This window comes from Dysidea avara, chromosome 1, assembly GCF_963678975.1.
Source record: "Dysidea avara chromosome 1, odDysAvar1.4, whole genome shotgun sequence".
Lineage (NCBI taxonomy): Eukaryota > Metazoa > Porifera > Demospongiae > Dictyoceratida > Dysideidae > Dysidea > Dysidea avara.
This window is the reverse complement of record NC_089272.1, coordinates 62,755,291-62,772,423: the sequence shown is the minus strand read 5'-3', so window position 1 is coordinate 62,772,423 and position 17,133 is coordinate 62,755,291. Positions and strand designations below refer to the sequence as shown.

Genomic DNA, 17,133 nt, shown 5'->3' with positions numbered 1-17,133 from the left:
TATTTGGAATTCCTTACCCCAACACGTGATTGATTTAACAGAGATTGACCAATTCAAGCACAGCCTAGCTGGACTAGTAACTGTTTAATAATTTATCAATGTGTATATATGGTCTTGTGTATAGTAAATATTGTATAATTATATAAGTTTGTTTTTCTTTTGTAATTGACAGTAGCAATTGTACCCTTTTTTGTGCACCATACTCTTTTGAGGTCTGCACAACAATCAATAATAATAATAATAAAGACATATACAAAGACCTAGCTACTTAAAAGAAAGATCAATCTAGTGCTATCCGAAGATGATTCAAGTACGTCAGCACAAGGTACTTTTCTATTGTTTATTGTGTGTGCTTGGGTGTTGTCCCCGAGCTGTGCTGACTCCCAGTAATCGTAAATAGAATAAACAAAGGGGTAGTCACCTCGGTATTGTATCATTTGTAAACCCCAGTATGAGATATAATGGGGCAGTACTGGGCATTACCTGTCCCTAGTACTGGGGATTTTGGCTCAGTAACCTGCTGAGCAAAAACTGGCAAAATTCTGTTGGTAAAAATATGCATGCTACAAATTGCTTTGGTATGCACTGAAACGAGACTCAAATCTATTTGTGTAGAGTAAGAAAATCTTTCATACATACGGTATAAGGAACAAGAGTTCTGGGTACTTATATACGCTGCAGTAGAAATAAAGTTTACTGTTGTCATTTTCTGGTCTTTGTCCACATGAAGACTTGAGGGAAAACACTCAACCCTGATCAGTCTGCCAGTCATGGTGAACAGACTGAGCTGATTCTTGTCTTTTTAGTTTGTCAGTTTCAGTCGGGAGCTATGATCAATTAAATAAGTGCCTGTAATTTATTTACTGTATTGTTGCTATACAAATCCTTTCTCAACTGTCTACCGCTATAACTCCAAGACTAGTCATCACAAAAGGCTGAAACTTTGTCTGTCCACTCCTTTGTTACTATAGATAACAGATGAAATAAAATGGAATTCGAGGAATGTGCAAAACAACTAGTTTTTTGCTCAGTTGGTCACATTTAATAAATTGAGCTGTGCATGACGCAGTGTACACAAACTTGTACTTGTGATATGAATCAGACGTGACTAAAACATGGAGTGGAGTGGAAAATAGACTCACAAACAAACTAGGAGGTTACCTTAACACGTCAATTATACTGAGTGGCAGCTCTAACATTACACGCAAACTCACTTATAGTAGCCATTCCACTTCCCCTTAGCTGGGATGATCACAAAGTGTGTACTACAATTATTTATATGCCCTGTGCTTAAAACATTAATACATGTTTGCATGTCATGTATGGCAATACTCAAAATGGCTGACTTCTAAGTGTGGTGATGAAAGTGAAGTCAACCCATTATCTCGACCAGTACTTTCTGATTAAAGCACATTGATTTATTAAACAAATGCTCATTTTTCTAATTAAAGTGCATGCTCTTTCGGATTAGTGCCTCTATGTTAATCATTAGCAAAACAGAGATGTTATATTTTTGATGAATTAACAGTTTAGTATTAAAATCTAGTAACCTGCAGCATTACATAAGGTCAGTAGGTTACAAAATATAAAAATGGGCTACAGAATCACAACATGTCATGAAACAAAAAATATACACTATACAAATCTTACACGATCTTAAAATGGTTATGAAACAATAGTACAAAGAAAATTTACAGAAAGATTCACCAAATACATAATCAAATGAAAACACAAAAGGTAAGTTTGTTACAAGCCAAATTTGAAGGTTGGTGGAATAATCCAAATCAGATACAAATGTCAGTTTAAGCCAAATCCAGAGAGTACAGTATACTGCTGTGGTGTCAGATTATTTTAGACATCTGGTGGAAGAACAATGCCGTTGAGAGCAAAATATTTAACAGCTGCAGTAAGGTAATTCCCTCAGTCTGTTTGTGAGTTGATTTTCCAGTCTCCGTGTTTTAGTCACATCCATGTGAATCACCCATTTACTGAGGTAGGGATTAGGATTGGTAGGAGGTTAGACAACACCATATGCCCAAGTAGTGGGGCTTGTGCTCTTGCTAATTGTCAAATCCTCAACTAATTAAGTAGGGGGTAGGGTCTTAACATTGATAGGTGCTCTACTCTCACACTAGTGTCTCTCATGACCAGCTGCAGACTGCTTTTTTCCTTTTGTAGTAAAAGGTCTTGCATTGATCACTGAGATTTTATTGTCTGATTTTTACCTTTAGCCGACATAATCTTACTTGTTAGTTTTTCATCCTGTCACTTCACTTACCTCATCAATGCTATTAATTATCAATCTTTTTGGTAGCTTTGTAAGTTTATAACTAGCTAAGAGTCATGTGATCCATCTAATATAGCTATACATCTAGCTCATATAAAAAATGAAGTAAAACTTCACTTGCCCACCTGTATATGTTAGCCAGAGTATTTTCAACTCTTACTCGGTTCACACTATTGTTTCTGATACAAGCTTGACAACTTGCTCATCTAATAGTAATAAACTAAAAGAAGCAGGCAGTAAAGCAAATAAGCTTAAAGCACTTAATAAAAGGTACTATAACTATGGAAACAAAGTGTAGAACCAGCTGAATAAGCTGTACAGTGTCATGACCACCGTAGTTTAGACTAGTTTCCAATGTGTCACCAGCCATCATGGAGTATGATACATCATGGTCACATTGTGGAATACATAGAAAATCCTTGCTGAGGTCCAACAATAGTAACTTAATATTGTTAACCGAAATTGAGTGTCCTCGGATACATTCACTAACTCAACATGAACCATACTGGATTACTAAATTGTACAAAAGAATTTATTATCCTTATCCCGTCTTGACTGTATTTCTAAAATAAACACTGTACGAAAGTATATTTTCATATACACATATACATAGTCACTATAGTGATTTACATGTACTACTACTAATATGTCATAAGGTGAAATTTTGTCTTCTTGAGAGACTATCACCATGTTCACAATATCTTCTAACCTGGGTACAGCAGGTTCGAAATAAATAACAGTATGAACTGATTGAGCTATGCCAAGTTGATGTTTCATTTTCTGTCTATGGAGTGTATTACATACTCACTAATTCTCTCACTTTACAAGATGCTATCCAAAACTATACGTACTCTTGACCCATGTTGTGCTTGAATTAAACCAGGTCCCATCCAGATTGCTATTCAGCTCAGTGTGTTAGTCAGTCAGCAGTACCGACCTAATATGTTGTGATGGTTTAATGTGGTATTCCCCCAGTCAGTATGCATAAGGGCTTTTGTTGTAAACTCAACATTAATGTATTGTATAATGTGTGTATGTGTGTGTGCATGCTAGGGTTGGTATGTGATTATTGCAGATGACCATGTGATAGTTGCAGTTATAAGCCTTTCCCATAATGACGTCAGAGCAAAAAATGGCGACCTCTATTTGGGGGACTCTAATGTTTTCGAGTACAGGTAATATTGGGCAACAAATGAAGATCAATCGTTTGTGTGATTCAGGAAGAAGATATCAAGCTAAAACTAACAGATATGGGTATAACACAGGAAAATTAAATAATCTACGTGGGTTTTGAAAATTTTGACTGGTTTTGAAGGCTGAGTAGTAATAACATTCCTTTATATACGTTGTAACCATACCTGGTAACTTGGCTTCAATATCATCCTTTATTAACAACTAAATGGTTCATGAAAAACTTGTCGTCATAGGACGCAATACTCGAAAATATAAGAGTACCCCAAATAGAAAACCAATGTGATGTCATTATGGAAAAGGCTTATTGCCATGTCATGTAGTAACACCAGCACAGCGTGTGCTTATTCTCTCATTTCTGTGTGTTATTGCATTAGCGTTTTAACTACTTATAGCCATTCTACATTATTGTTAATTTGCTGGGCTTTAGTGTCCCCATTTCTTACTGTCTCAAGTAAAGGTGGACCGATACCAGTATCAGTATCGATGCCAATACCAATGGTATAGGATCGGTATCGGTATCGGTAATACAAGGTACAGATACCACCAGTAGACTCTCACCACTTTTATTAAACCATCTCTAGCTAAGTTTCCAGTAGCAAAGTAGTGAAAACAAAGCCTTTGTTACTCTTTTCCAAGTATTGCTACAATTGCTCCGTGTGTATTCTAATATATTAGAGCACATGAATCCTTTGTAATTAAATGGCAGTGCAGTTGTTCCTCAAAGAAATAAGTTTATGACTACTTGGCTTGCTTTTTCATGAAAAGGTTTGGTTGCAAGGCTGTACAAATATTGTATAATCATCGGTCGCCCACGCAATTAATTACCTAATCAATAAGCTTACAAGAAAACTACCTCAAATCAAGAAATTAGTAATCCACAATGATGTTTAGCTGTTTATACAATGAATATTTTGAAACTTGATTGAACTGAGATCAATCAATTACTGTGATATTTAATTATTTTAATAGCTAGCTATGTATCACAACAGTGAAATTTCTATAATAAATTTGTCTAGGTTTCAATGCTTAGTATCGGTTTCGGAATTGGCAAATAATTTCAGTACAAATACTTATGTATCGGAAGTATCGGTAAAAAGTGGTATCGGTCCATCTCTAGTCTCAAGCACTCATTGGAAGCTAACCATGTTGCAGTGCTGGGCTAAATTCCACCATTTTTGTATTAGCTGTCGTTATTGTACACACTACTGTATGTTGAGTATTAGGGATGAGGGGTATTCTCTTATTTATTACACAGTGAAATTTCAGGCAGGCAGAGAAATTTCAGGCAGGCAGAGAAATTTCATGTAGTAGCCACTGTACAGTATGTGGTGACCAAACGTAGCTGTGGTGTAGTTCAGAGTTCATACTGTGTACCTTATTAATAAAACCATCTCATTATAGTGACTGTTAGTTTGATTATCAATATACATCCGAAATACTCATGTTTATGAATGATTTTATAAAGGTATGTATGTAAAGGGTTTGTGTGTATCTTTACCAAAAGGCTACTTGCACGGCAGGTTTTGGTCTTACAGTTTAGTGTTAGGGTAAAACCCTAGGTACCATTTTAATGTTTATTACATCACAAGTAGACATAACCATAGGAAGTACACTTCGAAAGTTACAGTGTTTTGTCTAAGGCACGTATATTAGGTCCAGTTTTCTGGACTGTGCAGCTTTAAGCAAATTATAAACTTTATTTAGTGTATAGTTATGGGTCAAAGTATTTGAATGAGACACTGATGTGTAATTCAATCTATAGCATTGTCAATAACAGTTATCTGTTAGCAATTATGCAGATAATGTAATAATATTGTATTGTGGTATACCCATCATGTTTCTGTAAGACACTTCAGATGTTTGGTATGTTCCTGTGTTTTCATGTGATAGTGTTCCAGTGACATTCATTATTCATTACAGGATCTGATGTTCTGAAAATCTAACAGAACTGGTCACTCCCAGTATGGCCACCAAATGGTTTGAGATGGGGTTACAACTTGGTGTAGACTCTAAAGAACTGAAGACTATTCAACATGATAGTAGGGACAGTAAGACAGCTTGTAGGGCTATGTTTATGGAATGGTTAGATCATTCACCGGGAGAAATTTCGTGGGAGATATTTAATTGTTCTATCTGTGGAATATGACACATTACAGTAGCTGAAAACTTGTGATATCTAGAATGATGGAGAACTGGATGACTTCAAAGATAATGGTGAATACTGCAACAATAATCTACGGTACCTCTGGTGAATATCTCTCTATTGTGTCTGATGAGCTGCACTTACTGCTTCAAACTAACTGAGGAATTTATTACAACAGCTGTACTGTAGCTGTATAGAACATTATTCCAAGGTACAGAGTCGTTGTCATGGACATCTCAAAGCAGATCCTTGGTGGGAACATGGTGAACAATTGAGATCAGAATAGTGAATGTTTCTTGAAACATATTGCTCAACAGTTAGACACTAATCATACGGACAGTTTTTACGAGTTCTTGAAGATTTTAGAGAAACATGGTGGATCATGTCTTATCTTGCTGGAGACATTTTGGAAGAGGCTGACATACTGTAGTAACAGTGATGACACAACTTTGTCAGGATACTGAAAATGCACCAAGTTAGTTTGTTGATGTCTTCCAGCTGTTTATTTATGTATCAAGGAATTGTGTGAATGTTTATGCTTCGTGTACAAATATCTTGCTTTAACAGTATATGCCATGCACTGATGATTATAAATAAAATTCACTGAAATTGGTCTGGTGAGAGTAAATTAGCTGGTATTTTTGTTTTTGTTTTTCTGCGTAGGTACAAGGGAGTCCCTCCTTGCTTCTTCTAAATATGTTTTATTCCCTACTAAATATGGTCTCCGTATCATCTGTTTGGAAACAGTAGCATTTAGTCTTTAGTAGTATTAAAATTGGTGGCTATCAGGTTTCATCTGTTTATAGCCTGTTGCTGGAAAGGGGAGGGGCTCCTCATCACATGATATCAGAAAACCTATTTGCTTTCTCTCAATTAGATAATTTTGTATTCATTACCAGTTGGGATGTGCTGTAAAGCTGTTAATGGGTCGTAGTGTCATCATCTGGACCAGTTGTATGGAGCTGGTGCTTATATCAGTGAACCGATAAGACACATAATATTAGTCTGGCAGTTCAAGATTACCTGTACCTATCATTTGTAATTCCCTAATGCAGGTGGGGAGGAGGTTAATTGTTCGAGTGATGCTTGGTAATATTTTATGTGACTGTTTAGGATAGATGAACCAAGCATTGTTAGTTTATAAGTTATCACTGTGTCACCTTGTACATTGTGGCCATCCACGTGTGTCTAAATTTACTATGGTATGTGTATACTTTGGGACCTTACTAAGTGTGTAGATTATGACAATTCACTTTTCTCTAATATATATCCAACTCAGTGATGTTGATGTCTCCACCTGATGAGAATAATGTGACATCTCTCAATGAAGCTGAACAAGGGAAATTGTCAAGTGATTGATGATTGTTAGACTGGAACCAGATGATGTGAATACCTGCATAAGTCAGACATACAAATATCCTTAGTGCATTTATGTATGTGTCTGTGTGTGCGTGCGTTGTGTATGTGTGTGTGGGTGTAGTGTGTGTGTGTGTCTGTGCGTACGTGTGTGTGGGTGTAGTGTGTGTGTGTGTGTGTAGTGTGTGTGTGTGTGTAGTGTGTGTGTATGTGTGTAGGTGTAGTGTGTGTTGTGTGTGTAGTCTGTGTGTGTGTGTGTATGTGTGTGTGTGTGTGTGTGTGTGTGTGTGTGTGTGTGTGTGTAGGTGTGTGCGTGTGCGTGTGCGTGTGTGTGTGTAGGTGTAGTGTATGCGTGTGTGTGTGTGTGTGTGTTGTGGCTAGTGATGGGCAGTATTGAATTTTTGAAGAACGGTAAGGTATATGAAATATACCTCGGTACTTATCACTTATATAGTATATTTTACACTCTTACATTTATACCCACATTGTGCTAGTAGTAATTTTAAGTAGGAACAAATTAAATGTTCCTTCCAAACGTACTTCAACAGACACATATGATCATGTATGGGCTTGACTTCATGTGTGGCCACCATTTAACTACCAAAAATTTAGTTAGTTAAAGTTTTATCTCAGTACAAGGGAGACATCATAATTATCACCCAAGTCCGAAGCGAAACTGGGGATGAGGGTGATAACTTAAGATATTGCTTAAGTGTACTTGGATATAACTAATTTATATCCCGGTGTGAATCATAGCCAAAAAGCCACCATTAGCTGATTTTAGCACCTGTATTCTAATTAATTCATTTGTCACCCCATGCACTAGTTGAAAACCCACACACTGGGTGATAAGTTAGTTATCGTGGATTGTGCATCCGTGGTCATTTAAGCGTTTTGGGGCCATGATCACTCGTGATTAATAACCAATCACATTGAAGTAGCAATGCCCTGGTCGTATTCAAATGATTTGCGGTGGCGCATTGTCTGGCATCATGTTTGTTTAAGAAAGCCAGCTGAAGATGTGGCCAAGACACTTTTTGTTAGCGAAAGAACTGTGTTGAGGTATGCTGAGAGGTTTAACGCTACGGGTCAGGTGGAAAAAATAGTACGACGAAATGGTTGCTGTTCTAAACTGAGCGAAAGCGATAAATACCTTTTAATTGACCTCATATTGTCTAATCCAGGAATATTTCTGAGAGAACTACAAGCAGAATTTCAGAAGGCAGGATGTCACGTTGATGTATCTACCATATGTCGTGCAGTGAATAAAATTGGGCTCAGTTGACAGAAGATTACACACATAGCTTTACAAAGATCAGAGTTACTGAGAGCACAGTTCATTGCTGAAATGTCTGCATTTGATCCAGCAATGATTTTATGGATAGACGAAACAGGCTGTGATAGGAGAAATGCATTGCGTCAATATGGGTATGGCATTCGAGGTCTTGCTCCTCAGGACCACCAGCTGCAGTTCAGGGGAGTACGTTACTCTGCTATAGGCATACTATCAATGGATGGTGTGCAGGATGTGTACATTACAGAAAATACTGTCAATGGAGGTACTTTTCTGGACATTTTGTATACCCAGCTGCTGCCTCTTTTGATGCCATTTGATGGAATTAATCATAATTCCATAGTCGTTTTGGACAACGCTTCCATTCACCATACCGATGCTGCCGTGAATGCCATTTGTGGTGTTGGAGCCTTGGTCAGGTTCTTACCACCTTATTCACCACCCAATAGAGTGTGTTTTTGGAGAAGTTAAACAGTTTCTGCAAGCAAATAACTTATTGCTGAATACATCACTGTCAATAGCAAGCATATTACTGATGGCATTTCGGTCAGTTACAGTGGATAACTGTAGACAATATATAAAGTTTTCTGGATATGTCTAAGAATATCATGCACAACTGATAACTTCAATTTTTCATTGACATGTATTTCAACTTTACTGATTAGAAGATACAAAAGCTACAGTGACATGTGCATACATATGCATACACACATTCATATTAAAATCATGAATTACGGGTGAAGTCTTGAACATAAAGTTAAGGTTTCAGCTTTGTAAGTTGGTCCAATATAGGTTTCTTCTGTTCAATAAATTCGGATTGTGTGATAGCACCACAATCAAATAGCTGATACAGATCTCGTAACTGTTGTAGGTAACTGGCCCTCAAGTTAGCCACTTTCCCTGGTGAGATTGATGTTGATGTACATAAATCAGGCTTGTTAGGAGCAGCACTAATTGAAGTGATATTCTTTGCCATTTCTGACATGGCATTTGTCAGAGCATGTACAGTACTATTACTGTTTGACGACCTCTGGAGACCACAGAATGCTGGAATGCCGGGTGGATCATCCAAAGACCTGTAATAATGTACAACTATACATAACACACCACATTATACTAGCTACCACATGCACACTTACTTGTGAGTATCAACATCAACCATTTCCCCCCAGAGTCTGTACTGAATGTTAGTAAATCTAGTTCCATGCCTTTCCCGTAACTGTGAGATTACAGATTCCACTCTCTTGTTCTTTTCTTCAAGTGCACTTAATTTCTTACGCTTCTTTCTCTGTGGCAAAGGATCATCACTGTCACTGCTATGTTCATTTTGCTTTGGTGCATAACACCACAAGGTGACACTCTCCATTCATACCACATTTCCATACCTCATCGATGTCAGCTGAGGAACATATGGTCAGTTTGCTACCACCTTTTAGGTACCCTATTGAACAATCCGGGTCAGCTGAAATTAAACTTGCTCCAAACTGCTTTCTCAACTCCATTCGCATCAAAGTTGGTGTTAAAATGGCTTCTTTAGTCACTCCTCTAAGAACACAAGTCTCAAAGTCCTTTTTCTTTAGTAGGTTGAATATTTTAACATTAGAACTCAACGTGGGTTTTACTGGTGTATTCACTGGCACAAGAGGACTGCGACTAGTAACAGCTGTGAGTATTTCTTGACGCTTGACTGAGTAGCTGTAACAACATCGGCAAAGAATTCTGAGTAGCTAGGTGGTGGGTTTCTTGGGGAACAACAGGTGCATTATTGGACACCGGCACTGTCACAGTTTTGCCATGCTCACTGGACGTCACTGTGGTGTTCCTTGCTCCCACCACATTCACAACTGTTGTGACTGTAGGCGTACTATTACCACCGAGATTACCGCCAGTATTTTCCGCGGACATTCTGCCACACCAAGACTTGCACCAAGATCCAGTTGATCTCGTGCCTCAAACAAATTTCATTGGCTATTTTAGATTTCCCTAAACTTTCAAATGACCACGGATGCGCAATCCCCGATGCATATCACCCAGTACAGCACTTTGACACTCCCATGTACTGGGATGTAACTACATTAATTTTGGTATTTAGCATTTTTAGAAAACCACATTGGTATCTGAAAAACACCTTTATTAACTAATTTCCTAGTAGTGGTCTTGTCAAGCCATGTGTTGACTACATTACTAAAGTTGCAATGTAGGGGTCATATTATTGTTATAATGATATTCCTATTAACTATACACATCACATACTACACAAGGTTACAGGTACAATACATCATAACATGTGTATACTCCACAGATCCTCCTACACTATCAGATCTATTAGAACATGTTGGTAGTAGTTGTTCTACAAAGTGGTACAACCTGGGCCTCAGGTTAGGTGTTAATACACACACACACTGGATCAGATTGAAGAGGACTGTCAGAGGAAGACTAGAGAAGCTTGTAGGAAGATGTTCCAGGCATGGTTGAGAGAGAAATGTGGTGGAACTTGGAATGATGTGATCTCAGCACTAAACAGTTGTAGTGTTGGTGAAAGTGATGTTGCTGAATCATTAGAAGAAATTGTCACACCTTAAATAATTAGCTCCATGTACTTGTGTACTGTGTATTGTACGTGTGTGTGAATGTCACTGTTTGTGTTGTTTCTGTGGAATGTTTATTACCATGTTTTATAATTGCACAAAGGGCTTTAAAATCAAGTGTGGAAACTACGTCACTTACTAAATTTCAGTGTACACACAAGCCACAGATATACTAACCTGGGGTTAGTATATCTGTGTACAAGGAGTGTCATGTAGGTGTGCACTATAGGTAGATCTGTGACAGCCTTTTCCAGTGATTAAGCAGCAACAATAGTGCCAAATATTTCAATTGTGGTTTTAAATTTTTTAGTGTCCTTGACTGTTAACTTGGCACTAAGTTTCTTTGATCCTGGTTGCAAATGAACCTACAATGAGAACCTGTGTGTTCCCTCTTGACAGTCTTGATGGGCAATTGACATGTGTAGTGCAGTCTTTACTCTTAGACCACTGGCCACGAGAGCCATATATTCAAGGTGCATAATTGCAGTGAATTGCAAAACAGTTAGTATTATCTAAAAATACAGGGTTGCACCAGAAGTTTCAGCCTGTACAAGGGTGCTTCCTCAAGGTACATACAACATGTATAACACAACTACATAGTCTACATTATACAGAAACAAGTAATACACATACGTTCAAAAAAGTAAGTTGTCAGAGCTCTCTATCTTGGTGAAAGCAGTGTAGTAAAGAATTCTAAATAGATTAATGGAGTGTTGATATTACCTATAAGCATTAATAGAATCCTGGGGTTGAAAAGGCTGCAGGACATGTTGCTGTCAAACCTTCAGTGCTGATGTACTAACTGGGGTTAGTATATGTGACCAGGCCTGCAAAAATAGGGCATGTGGGCTCATGATTTTTGCTTACTTTATCAAACTTTCATCGCTCATAACTTTTTATACCATTACGCTATGGCAATGCAATTTTCATCTCTTAATCAGCATTTAATTGGCATTATGATGCAATTTACAGAGTGTAAATATTCTGTTCCAGTACTGAGATATGATCTTAAGTGTGATGGGGCGTAGTTTGTGCCCACATGCCCTGTTTTCGCAGGCCCGGTCACATATGTAAAGCATTAATAAGAATAATAATTGTGCGATTTATTGTTAGCGAAATCACGTGAAAAATGACCAATCAAATACCTCGTAAAAATTTGAAAAGTGTCTGCTGCCACTCCTTCCAATGTTCGCCTTTCATTGGTTGATTTTCACGTGAGACATTCGTTTATATTAATGAAAAATGAAATGCCGGACGACATACAAACCCTAGGCCTGTGGACGGAACTTAGTGATTTTAACCGGTGAAAAAAAATACTGAGCTGCTGAAAAAGTAAGTGAAGTGTGATCTGTGCTATTTGAACACTGCTAATTGAATCAATATGCTTAACTTTTTCCCGCGCGTCATCACCATTGGTTGTTTATTAAATTCCAACTATCCAATGACAGTACGCAATAGTTTAACGTGTGGATAAGCAGTGATTTATGGTTTACAACAGAGAGCGAGTAAATGTGTATCATGACCATGTTTGGCTTGTACTATATCCGTCATACTAAACCACAGAAAGGGTGTGGCTGCCATGCACGATCATAGCTACAGCGTAGTGTAGCGCTGGTGAACGCAATAACGATGATTGTAATCACAAAATATCAACGATTTACGATCAGTAATAGTCTACAAGTGCAGTACATCTTTTTTCTGCAAGAGTTAATCACACCAGCTACATGCAGTCAGTATCAATCCTAACCTGAGTTTTCATGGGTTTGTCCAGCTTGTTTATTTAGACAATAGAACGGTTGCAAGTGATGTCACAGGTGCAGCATTCAACTAAAACGTGTGGCATTTATACAGCCAGCTGCTGGGAAAATTGTGTTTTATTTTCCTGTTATTGTAATCGTCTTATCAGGTACTAACATGCTAGAGTAGTGAGAGAATAGCTGGTCTGCTTCGTGGCTACATCAACGGCTACATTTTGAAAATAGTGTGTACTCGCCCACGCTTTTTCGAAACGGGTGTTGAAATGGCGAGGCTAAACTGTTTTCTTTATAATTATGTCAGAAAAACTCTTTTAACACATTGGTAAGTGTGAATAGGCATCTGGCTTCGTGAGCGTGCTAGCAAAAAGTGGAATTTTATCGTAATTTCAGATTCTAGACCAGCTACCCTCTCATCCTTCTAGTATATTAATACCTTATAATAGGTGAATGTAACACTGTAGTATCTAAGCTATCCACAGTTGAGTTGTGGAAGTCAAATTGAATACGCAATTTTCATGCATTGTGGCAATGGATTCTTGCCACACGTTTTTCTAAGCACCTCTAATGTAATTATTTGTGCAACTGCTCTATTACCACATACAGTTGATGAGGACAGCTTCCAGCAATCTGGAATTAATCATGACCTTCCACCCTTAATGTTTTATGCTCTTCTCCAGTGGGAATTCAGTTAATTTATCACAATTTACGTCAATCCAACCCTGAGTATTGCAGGCTATGAAATGTTTTGCTCACCTTCTCTGAAAAGAAACACTACGTCCAACTCAACCCTACCAGGCTCCTGTATGTTGCATCATCTAATTTACTCACCAAGGAGCTTATCAACATGGCAGATCTTGTGTTTGTATGAAGTTGTTCTCATCCTGCTGTATGGAAGTTCGGCTATGTTGAACATATATCGGAGTCTATTAATTTAATAAAATCAAAATCTACAGAAGATATTCTACTGGTTGTAGTAGATACACTTTTAGATAGAGGCAATTGTGTATGTGCTACTTAGAATAAACACTGGCTGAAATCAACAGTACACCACTCGGTGATCATTCACATTTAGAAATTTCTGCGCTGCTATATAATAGGGATAAGCTACGTATACTGCCATTTTAGTATCTCAATCGGTAGAGCTGGGCGATATATCAGTATTGTTAGTAATCTGTGATATTTAAGCCATACTGGTTTTGATGCTGCCTGCTTTTATTTAATATTGCCATACCATCTGGGCACTATGGCCTCCATGTGGGCTTGTTTTATCAGGTAATCAGACATGTGACAATGTTTGTAGGCAGGTGGTGATGTAGTCAGCTAACTAAACTATGTAAACAAGTTTGTGATCTGAGGTTTGTGGTGAGGTTTGCTGAGCTACCATGATGTATATGGTGCTTTTGTTGAGGAAAATGGCAGCTACTTTAATACTAATGGCTTTAACATTAATACCTTGATATTTATTAATACTTTTTATGGAAGGTATATATACCATTTTGCTATTTTTCAATACTGCCCAGCACTATCGATCAGTACTAAAGTCACGATACTGAACAGGTCACGATACTTTCAAATACGTCAATCATAGCTGGTGCTACATACGTAGTTCAGTATTTCTGCAGGAAGTCTTTAAAGGTAACATCAAACTAGCCACTATCATCTTTGTTTACAGTAACAGTTATTGCAGAGAAGGTTGGAAGCGTAATAAGCACATCAAAATTTTTTTTGTTGTAGTAATTGCATTTTGCATATAATGGCAGGTCCAGTGATGCATGAGGCAACAGACAATGTGGAAGACGATGATATTACGATTATTACTGTTCTATCGAGAAGAAATGCAATAAGCTATGTAACCCCTAGTTTCCCTGTATACAGTGCCAATCTGGTGGAGGTCAAAATTCAGTACCAAGACGAAGCTGGAAACCTACAAATCTCGGATGCATTTGCAAAAGATTGTGATGATATGGACTGTCCCCTACCTGCATTTTCCAAGCTAAAGCACGGCTAGGAAAATGCTTTTATTATCGAGGTGTGTTTATACCCTTCCACCCTTCATATAGAATGTTTCAATGTAAAGTGACTCTGTTAAATATCTGTTAGCTACACTGTTATTCATTTAATAGGCAGAGAAATTCAACTAGTCGATGGATACTACTGATTATAATCTTATCGAAGACAGCAAGGTCTTTGTAGTATGGAAATGGACTTGGCTAGAGTCTGCAGACATCCCTTCTAGTACCAGTGAAGGTAATGACAGGGAAGGTCACCTCAGCATTTCAGATAATGGCCAATCTAATTCCAGAAAGGACTGAATAGTTTAAACTGGATGATATATCATGCAGAGCCTCCTCAAACCTCTCTAGCTGTATGTCACATGGACCACCCTGCCTAAGACTTTGACTAATTTACTGAAAGAAAATTAATTGGTTATCAATCTGGACTGAAATGTATAACAATACCTTGAATACTTGTCCATCATCTTAACGTTCACAAAACCCAACTCCAGTTATAGGATGTACTTCTGGTGCATAGAGGTGGTCCTTGAAAGGTATTCCTTTCAGCTGCCAGTAATTAATTTGGTGTTGAAACTCCAGTTGGGCCAAAATAGATCGAAGCTTTTCAGCCTTAGTTTCATATTTACCTGTATGCAAGAAACGTTAATTCTGTGCTGTTAAAACGAAACACAACACCGTCTGTCCAGGTGTGTTTAATCCTTTCTTTTATCATCGATTCAGTGGATAGAACTGGGAATATTACTGCTGGTCTGTGCAATCCAGCAGTCAGCTCTCAGCTACTCCAAAGAATATATCAGTGTGGATTTTCTCTGCATAATTAGAAGGCATTGTTTGTTACAGTACCTCAGTCGTTCAATAATGTCATCCAACTTGGCGCCTTCTGCACTCACAGGTTATATTCCACAATGAGGTAAGCATCCCAGCCAATTTTTTTCAGAGCCATTTTGGAATACTTAATTTGCATCAGCATGGATCTGTAATACCAACAAAGGCCTTGTGTTGCCTCTGCTATGGAGAGAATTCCATTCCCCATCAGTTACGAAACCTAAATTAAAGCAAACATACTGTATAAAACTTCAAGTACAAAATGTAGCATGCATACAATACTAACACTAATAAGTTTCACTTGCAACTTTCATTTGTTGCCTGTACATCTCACTGATTACATCATTTGCAAGATCACGTACTTTGGCATCTGCCAAACCTTTTTATGGTATGCACTGCACAGGCAGTGCATATGGCTTCATCCTCCTTGTTTTATCACTGATCATAAAGACCAGGATGTGTGTCGCAGCAGTTCGCTGGTATCTTGTCAATCCCTTAATGAAAGTGATAAGAGTTTGTCGGATAACCTGTAACTGATCTGGGATGTTCTCAACTATCCAAATAGAGTCATCATTCTCAATTTTTACAATCAGGAGAGTAATATCACCACACAGTTTTCTCCTTATGTCATTGAGTTCCTCGAGCTCCTTTATCTTCCATGCCATCTTTTCACTCTGCTTTGCATGTGTCAGTTTCTCAGAGTACAAATCATTTGCAGCACTTGGCTCTAAACATTTGGTATGAAATATAAATATGTACGGTACTTATGTTATACATGCACAATACCTGAGTGAAGAAACTCCAAATCTTTATTTCAGTATGTTAGAACTTCTTCTAACTCTTCTTTAGCACTTGCACGGTTAAGCCCAACCTTCCCGCATGTTTCAAATGTTGTCTGTACTTTTCATGCTGCATCTGGAGAGAGCCATCTGCCAAGTCAACATCTCCACTCCATTCCATCCTTATGGACTCTTTCAACCCGTTAAGTACATCACAACCGTCTGCCTTAAGCCACTTCTATGAATCTCGGTTTGAATTGACCTTGGCTGCTTTGTCAAGAACGTTTACCTTCAATAGCCTCCACCACTAAGTATCATCTTTCAAGGATACAACATATACCTGTATCTGGGAATACAATGTAGTTTTGCAGGCAGCAAAATCATATCTTAATGTTCTGTCTGACACAGCAAGGACATTGACAAGTGCCTATTTGGGTTGAAGAACATGTGTAATAAGCAATTCAGTAGGCATTATGTGTATGCTTGCATAAATCAAAACAAAGGGATGTAACTACGAACACTAGTCAAGGATACAACACTCGTACTATAGCTACCTCTTTATCATGACCACCTAGTAAAGTGGCTAGGTATGTGTAATCTCATTTATATTATCTTATGGGACATACAACATATCAATGAGCTACGTTTAGTTAACATTCATCGTATTCTGATTATGTGCCACACTTTAAGTATATAAATTATAAGGAGATGAATTCACACTCCACATGGGCCCACGATGCAGTCGGAGCCATTTCTGGCCAAAGTACATGGTCTGTTGCCATGACGGATATTCTGCTGGACAACTGATCTGCATGAAAATAATTATAGTATACTTGATATGTTTACTTGTTGTAAGTTATCAGCAGCAAAAAACTGAGTAACATACTCAATTAAG

General features: G+C 37.9%; 1 protein-coding gene and 1 long non-coding RNA gene across 5 annotated transcripts in view; both read left to right on the top strand.

The window, feature by feature from the left end:
• Nucleotides 1–241: 241 nt before the first annotated feature.
• LOC136240485 (uncharacterized) lies at nucleotides 242–10,954 on the top strand. 4 transcript variants are annotated; one of them, XR_010693843.1, is made up of 4 exons: nucleotides 242–325; nucleotides 5,402–6,601; nucleotides 6,904–7,057; nucleotides 10,577–10,954. It is a non-coding gene; the product is annotated as an uncharacterized lncRNA (long non-coding RNA). The 4 variants fall into 4 exon arrangements; XR_010693837.1 differs by having other exon boundaries at nucleotides 5,402–6,099; nucleotides 10,577–10,951; XR_010693832.1 differs by having other exon boundaries at nucleotides 5,402–6,975.
• A 1,101-nt stretch (nucleotides 10,955–12,055) lies between these two features.
• Nucleotides 12,056–17,133, top strand: part of LOC136240308 (uncharacterized) — a 54,418-nt gene continuing 49,340 nt past the window's right edge. Inside the window, exon 1 of the mRNA XM_066031256.1 lies at nucleotides 12,056–12,194. The gene's annotated coding sequence lies outside the window, so the exon portion shown is untranslated. The remainder of the gene's footprint in view (nucleotides 12,195–17,133) is intronic.